Source organism: Myotis yumanensis, unplaced genomic scaffold (genome assembly GCF_028538775.1).
Source record: "Myotis yumanensis isolate MYYU_CA2020_CCGP unplaced genomic scaffold, mMyoYum1.0.hap1 SCAF_16, whole genome shotgun sequence".
NCBI classification, from domain to species: domain Eukaryota; kingdom Metazoa; phylum Chordata; class Mammalia; order Chiroptera; family Vespertilionidae; genus Myotis; species Myotis yumanensis.
In genome coordinates, this window is record NW_027223767.1 from 5,000,414 (window position 1) to 5,008,691 (window position 8,278).

The window sequence follows — 8,278 nt, forward strand, 5'->3', positions numbered from 1 at the left end:
CACATGTATGTAATTAAAATAGGATTGCACAAACTTGTGTTTCTTATTTAAACTTCATCATGGGAATTTTTTTCATATCTGCATTAAGATAACACCACTTTTTTTATAACTGAATAAGTATTCATTATGATGCACAATAATGTATTTTACTCATGTCTGTTGATAGATGTTGTAGTGAATCCAAATTTTTATGACAATGTTGTCATAAATTTATTAGTACTCATATTTTATTTTCATCACAGTTGCTTGAATTCCTATAAAATAAGTTCAAAGAGTGGAATTGTCTCAAAAAGAATGATCATCTTAATTATTATAGATGCTCTAAATTAATTATCTAAATTGATTGTGTAGCATACTTCCATGACATTCAAGAAATATAAAATTAAATTTACAAGAACCAGAAGACCAAACATAAGCAGTTTGATATTTGCTTCAGTGTCTAATCTTATCACAGTGATTTTTAGCATAAAAGAAGTTTCTGGGCATCAAGTATGTATAATAATTGTCAATATAATTTGATTGCTATCCTTTCTTCTTAGAGAGAGATACCTTTCTCAATATTTGAGGTTGAGCTACAAAAAGTTCCTTTTGTAATTTCCTTAAGGTATTGGGTTAATTTTCAAAAAACATCTATATTCCACAAATGAGTGAGATCATGTGATACGTATCTTTCTCTGCCTGGCTTATTTTGCTTAGCATAATGCTCTCCAGGGCCATCCAGGCTGTTGAAAATGGGTGGGCTGGGAGAGGTCAATGGGATAAAAGGGGGGCACATGTAATACTTTCAACAAGAAAGAATTTATAAAAAAAATTCTTTATCTTCACCTGGTTTATCAGTAATGAGTGCTGAGAAATTAAACATGTTTCACAGATAACATGGGCAGGGCTGCATGAACCTGAGTTTGCATTAATTTGGGGAAAGCAAGTTGAGACTATCTTCATGGAGGATACTCTGGCAATATGTGTAAAAATGAAAAGTGTGCATCCCTTTGAATGTACCTAGAAATACATCCAAAAATGATGTACAAAGACAGTTATTGATTCATTGGCTATAATAGAAAAAAATCAGGAAAAATCTAAATATCCATGATCACAATACTGATTAAAAATATATATGACACAATGATAATGCAATAGCATGCAGCCATTCAAAATGATGACAATATTTACACAGTATGTTCTCCAGGACATTGAGTGAATAAAAACTATTTAATAAAAAAACAAAATTAGAAGAACTTTCACCAAAATGTTAACAGAATCTGGGGTGATTTTTACTTCCTTTACATGTTATATTTGAGGATATTAATGAAAATTCAATAAAATACAAATAGTAGAAATTAAAATAACTGAATGCAAGTTTACTATGGAAGTTAATGCTTGGATATCATATTAAAAAGTAAGATCGGCACATACAGAATAGCAACTGTGGACCAACTTATTAATAAATATGACTATTTTAAAAGCCTAAATAAAACATAACCATAATCTACTTCACTAGTTTATACTGAAACACAAGTATCGTGTAATATTAGGAGAGCTTTTAAAAGTGATATGTGCTACCCTTATGTTCAATGCAACATTATTTACAATAGCCAAGACATGGAAGTAACCTAGGTGTCCATCAACAGATGAATGGATAAAGATGATGTGGGGCATATGCACAATGGAATATTATTGAACCATAAAAAAGAAGGAAATCTTACCAATTGCAACAACATGGGGGGATCCAGAGGTTATTATGCTACGTGAACTAAGTCAGGCAGAGAAAGAAAATTACCATAGAGTTTTATTTATACATGGACTCTAAAAACAAAAGAGAACAAAACAAAAACAGAATCATAATAAAAGTTACCAAAGGATGTTTACCAGGAGGGAGGGTTTGGAGGATGGGTGGAAAGGGGAAGGAAAAATAGTCAATAATATTGTGATAAGTTTGCATGGTGATGGATGGTTATGAGAATTGGTGAGGTGATAAAATTGTCAAATCACTATATCATACACCTGAAACAACATAACCAATATATGATTATATAGCATCCATACTTAAATAAAAATAAATTTAAAATAAATTTCCCAGATGCTGCAGTTTTTTTTTCCAGAAAATTAAACCTAGGAAGGAATATTCTAAAATAAAAAGGTATCTTTATAAAAGTTAATAAAAAGTGATAGGCACTGACAAAGCATCTGATCAAAAATACAACAGCCATATCTGACTATTAAAGTACTATTGTGAAATGCAACTGGAAAGACATTTGCTAAATATCTTTCCCTTAAAATCTTTCACTTAAAATCCTCTAAAACTACTAATTGCACTTGGAATAAATTCTACAACCTGAACAAGACTCTACAGGCTCTGAACCCCGTTGGCCTGCACAACTTCCTGTCTCACACTCTCCTCTTTACTCTAGTCACCCTGGCCTGTATTTCATTCCTTCACTCAGTGGGCTCTTTCCCAACTCAGGGCCTTTGCACACACATCCCTCTGTTTGCAAAGCTCTTTGCTCAGGACTTCATAGGACAGACATTTTTACTTCTTTACATCTCATCCAAAAAAGACATCAAAATATGAAAATATGAAAAGTGTTATCTATCTAAATCATGGAATTAAATAGAGTCTATTTTTATTATCTCATTTTTTATTTTAGAATTTTCATTCCACCTGCATTTGATTTCAAATGAAAAAAAAAGGCACAGTAAATTCTTTTCACCTAAAATACCTTTAAATGTTTTTGGTGAGATCTGAAATATTGACCTAATATGTTCCCCTAAATAAACAGCTGCCCCAGTGCTATTTATGCCAAAGGACCCTATAATGATGCACTCAGTCCCAGGTGTGCTCACTACTTTTCCTGATGTCGCTGTTCAGCTCCCATGAACTGCTCACTACAGCACCAGGGGCACACTGCTTGAGCGTCCTTTCTACTTGACAGAGCAAGTCCCCTTCGTATATTCTTTTCAACCACTTCCTGGCTTATTTTCATATTTACTTTTAGATAAAATTAGAATAGTTTTTGTTTCCCCCAAATCCAGTTATGATTTTGACTTCAAATAAGTAAATTTTATATTAATTCAGGAGAATTTGTGCCTCTGCAATATTCTATCTTTCTATCTAGAAATTAGTAAATCCATGCATTTATGATAAGATGGAATAATGTAGCATTGGAAGGCCCTGCACAATTCCTGTTAACATCTTAATGCTTTAGATAATTTTTTGATGTTTCACATTGCATTTTCACTTGATGAATGTCTATACACATGTACATCTATAATAATAAAAGCATAATATGCTAGTTAGACCAGAGGTCCTTCCAGACAACCTTCTGAATGATGCAGGGCCTGCGAGGGAAGCCCGGGTGGGTCCCTGGTGCCAGAGGGAAGCTGGTGCTAGCAGCTGGGGGAGGAAGACCTATTCTTTATGAATTTCGTGCATCGGGCCTCTAGTATATTTATGATAGCAATGTGCAATATTTACCTAGGGTCCACCACAGGTCAACTCTTTCTGTTAAACATTTTATTACTTAATTTTATTCTTGCAACTCATTTTTCACATGAAAAAGGCAAGTCTTAAAGAGCTCAGCTAACTTGCCTGAGGTTTCAGTGCAAGTGGCAGAGCCCAGACATGAATCCCAGAGTCTGACAACACAGTCTTAACCATTGCATTATATGGCCTCTGGGAACACCATCACCTCTGAGTCTATTCAATATAAGTGGCCACTGTACTGAGGTTGCTTTTTAAAAATATATACTTTTTATTGACTTCAGAGAGGAAATAAAGTTAGAAAGAGATGGAAACATCAATGATGAGTGAGAATCATTGATGGGCTGCCTCCTGTACACCCTCTAAGGGTGATTGAACCCACAACCTGGTGATGTGCCCTGACAAGGAATCTAACCTTGACTTCCCGGTTCATAGGTTGAAGCTCAAACACTGATCCATGGTGGCCAGGCTGAAGTTGCTTTTTATTTCTGGTGGCATTTCAGTTCTTTATGTTAGGTTTAACAGATAGATCATCTTTTCAGAAAATAATAATACTTTCCCTTCACTTTTCCATTATTTTCATTCTCCCTATTGTCCAAATGACAATAGCTATTTGTTACAATACATACCCTGCTTTAAATATCATTTTAAATCCATTAACTACCATAATATAGCAATCTTTCAGCAGCGCGGGAGTACTGTGAAATGTAGGGTTTGAAATAAGACATTATTCATGCAGTGAGATTAAAAGTAGCTGGAAAGACTAAATTGCAAAAATATTTTTCAAGTAATATGTGTGTGCCTGTTTTCATTTTCTTACTAATCTGAAGATATTACATAGCTTACTCTAAGTTATATTAATGCTAACATTATACTTCATTTTGCTCCTATGAATGTCATTGTTCAATTGAAGACACTTAGAAAACAAACATTGGTTGGTGCCAATGTTGCAGACAGTTGGGGAAATGGATGGAGGCCACCAAAGCAGAGTCTCCAATGTTCTTCTCCTGGGAACTCTGAGAGTCCTGCAGACCCGCAGGTCCTGTGTTGCATGTTCCTATGCATAAACCTGGTCACAGTGTGGGAAATGGACTCATGATCCTGGTCAGAGGCACTGACTCCTGCCTGCACACTCCCATTTATTCTTTCTGGCCAATCTCTCCTTCACAGCCACAGGTGGAGAAGGCTTTATACTTCCCAGTGGCTGAGGGTATTTGGAGGATGGTTTGGACAATCCAGAATAGGGCATGATCATGTGCCCTTATGGGGTGAAGAAGATAAAGCAACCTGTAGCCATCAGCACTGTCTGACCTTGCAAGCTAGCCATCTAACATAATGAACTAATACTGATAATAATTCCCATATTCTTATGCTAAATGTTTGTTCTTTATGTATCCACGATTAAAAACTGTAACAATAACTCGCACAGAGGTCTTTGTAAAATCTGCAGACAAAGAAGCTCAAAAGGTATAAATACAGGACTTCCTGTGTGATTTTCCCAGAGATTTGGAAGAAACACCTCCCTCTGGGCTGCTTGCAATAAATGACTCCTAATTATTTGGCTCATTAAGGCGTCTGTATCTGCTCGCTGATTTAAGATACAACAATAGGAGCCAGTGGCCATATAGCCAATGCTAACAAGGAGCCTACTAGACAAAATAGTCCTTCTGTGAATGTTCCCCTTCTTCCTGTGTGGTTCAGGGTTCAGGATCTGGAAGAAGAGCCCCACGGAAATGAAAGAGACAAGAAATAATTTGGAAATATTGGGGCCAGGTGGGCAAGCACAACTCAAGCGGAATGACTTCCACTGGTGCCCTAGGCTTGCCAGCCTTTCATTCAATTATGGATACACATCTAGCTCTTAGGTAATTGTGGTAACAGACAGACTATCTTAAAGGGCAGTAAGCATTAGAAGGATTTACTCTGAGACTGTTTGATCAGGAAACAACTTGAGCCCCAATTGTCTGGACTGGACAATCGGTGCATAACGCTAGCCTTTGCCATGTATTCAAGGTTTACCAGCATTCCAGGATCCTTGTATGCACTTCTGTGCTAGTGAAGACAATGGGTGGCTTCCTAAACCCTTCAAAGCAAAGTCCCATATGGCAGGCAGCTGCACACTGACTAGGTAACAATATGTTTTTCCTATGATGTATTCTTGTGAAGGTCACTGAGAACGAATGAGGGGAACAAGGCTGTGCTATGCCCACCTGTGGAGATGTCAGGTTACACAAGAGCAGAGTCCTGATAGGCTCTCCCAACAACACCCCACACACTACAGCACTGAGATGAAAAGATGGAAACCTATTGTTCATGGCAATTATTTGTTGGTAGAAGGAGTGAGTGTATCTTCTTTTGGCTCACATTTAAATCCTTATTTAATTAATAAATATCATTTTTCTTCCCAGCCCATACGGCTCTGTGGTATTGTGTTGACCCAGGAACCAAGAGGTCCCCAGTATGATTCCAGGTCAGGGCACATAACCCCAGTTGCTGGCTGGATCTGCTTAGGAAGCATGGAGCCATTCAATGGTTTTCTCTCATCTATGTTTTTATCGCTCTATCCCTCTCCCTCCCTCTGCCTCTAATGTCAATAAAAACATTTTAAAAACATTATTTTTCCTAAAACCTTAAAAAACATATATTTTATTACTTAATATACGACAATAAAGGAAAATATCTGACTTTCATATTTTCATTCTATGCACAATGGAAACAGGAAAAGAAAGGTGTCTCAGCGATCCAGGCATTTCCCCATGGTTTCCAGCTCTCATGTCATAATTCTCAAAGTGGTCCCTTCCCCAAAGTAATGCAAATATTTAATGTAGGGTTTTATTTTTACACATTATGTTCGCCTTTTGGGGGCTTTTTCTTCTTAATAAAAATTGTTTTCATTCTCACCAAATCACAATCAGTCTTCTCATCTAATTCATTACGTAGTCAGACAGCAAAGGTCTCATATGCTATGATTTCATTTCCATGAAAACCCAAAATATATAAATCCATGGGAACACTTAGAGATGAGAGACTATCAGAAGCTGAGTGGGGAGGATGAGCAATGACTGGAACCACCTGGATTGGTCTGGATGAAATATTCTGGAGAGGATTGCAATGTGATGTGGTGTTTGCCAAAAATTGTGAGTGTACTTAATGATGTTGAAATGGAAACGTTGAAGAAAGAAAGAATTAAATTTTGTATAAATTAATGTTTAATAGTAAATAGTATCTTATTAAATTTTATTCATAATACATTTCATTTTATTCAATAGTATAAGAAAATCAGTAAAATTCAAATTATGTATGTAAGATAAACATAAACCTTGTAAAAACTGCTATTATTGGTGATGGCAGACAGAGGCTGCCTCCCAGGACCTGGGACAACAGGACTTGCAGGGGCTGAGGTGAGTTGCTCACAAAGTGCAGGTGGGTCCACATCGGGAAGTTCAGGGAAAGCTGTGCCTGGAGCCTGTTCTGGCTCTGGAGAGGGCTCCGGAGTTGGTGTTGCCCATTTAGGTGTTTCTGGATCTTGCTCTGGAGCTGCTTCTGTAGATCCAGGAAGAGAACATGTTACCACCATGACTGCCTTTTGTGGACCTCCCAAGGAAGGAACCTCTCATCACCATCACTGAAGTCTCAGTTCAAGCCCCCACCCCAGGACGTCCTCCAGACTGCAGGCCATGGGCACTGACCTGAGCGACTGTATGATTCTGCCTAAGCCCAGCCTCTGGGAGCTCTTCTCTGTGTGGCCCCAGCTCTATTCCATTCCTACTAACCTACAACACCCAAATCCACATGCACAGCTCTCTTTGACTTTCTCCATTTTTTTTTAGGAGAAGGCCTCAGAACTCTGTCCTCTTGCAGAAATCCCACTACCTCTGTGATCCAGGATTTTGCTTGCTTCTGAAAATCACAGTCCCCATCCTCCCCTCACGGCTCTGATTCTAAACCCACTCACACTTTTTGCTGGTACAGAGGTCCACCCTCCTCTTCAATACATGGTTAAGATACAGAGATACATCAGGAGGCCAGGAGGAGGTCACATCAACCATCCTGTGGACATAGCTCCCTGTGAAGCCTAGTGTGACTGAATCTCTCCTGAATAAAAGGAAGGTTTGCAGTGCAGGCTTGAGGTCTGCTCTGTGCACTGGATAATGGTCTGTGTATAGACACAGGTCTGTACCTAGACATGGGCCTGTACCTGGCAGGGCTTCAAATAATTTGCTGAATGTATGAGCCCAAACCAGGCCCATCTCACATAGCTGGGTGACCCTGGAACCCCACTGCTCACCCCTGAGATTTCTAATCTGGCTTCACTCAGGACAGAGATACCTAATAGAATCTCTCATCTCTTTATCAATGGAGAAAATAGCTTAGTACAAGGCACAGAGGAGAATCACAAATGAGGCAGAGGCTTTGTGAAGAGGGAGGGAAAATGGAGAATTTGCATAGCCACAGCCCCTCCACCAGACCTCTCCACTGTCCAGGCACCCAGTGTGCACTTTCTAGGGAGAACCTCTTGGAGTCCCTACAATAACCATATGAGGCTGGGCATTAGTTTACCCTGTGTTCCGAAGAACAAATGATCGGAGAGATGCAGTGACCTGAAGAGTCACTCAAGCAGGTGACTGAGTGACCTTTGTGTTGTGGAGGGACAGGGCTGACCTGGTACATGGTTGGTCCCACACAGGTTGTTAGTAGCAAATGTTCTGTATTAACACAGAATGGTGGGTGGGTATGAAGGTTGGGTCACTGCCCAGGAAGGTGGGCACCAGGGATTTGATCAGATTGTCCAGGAAGGGT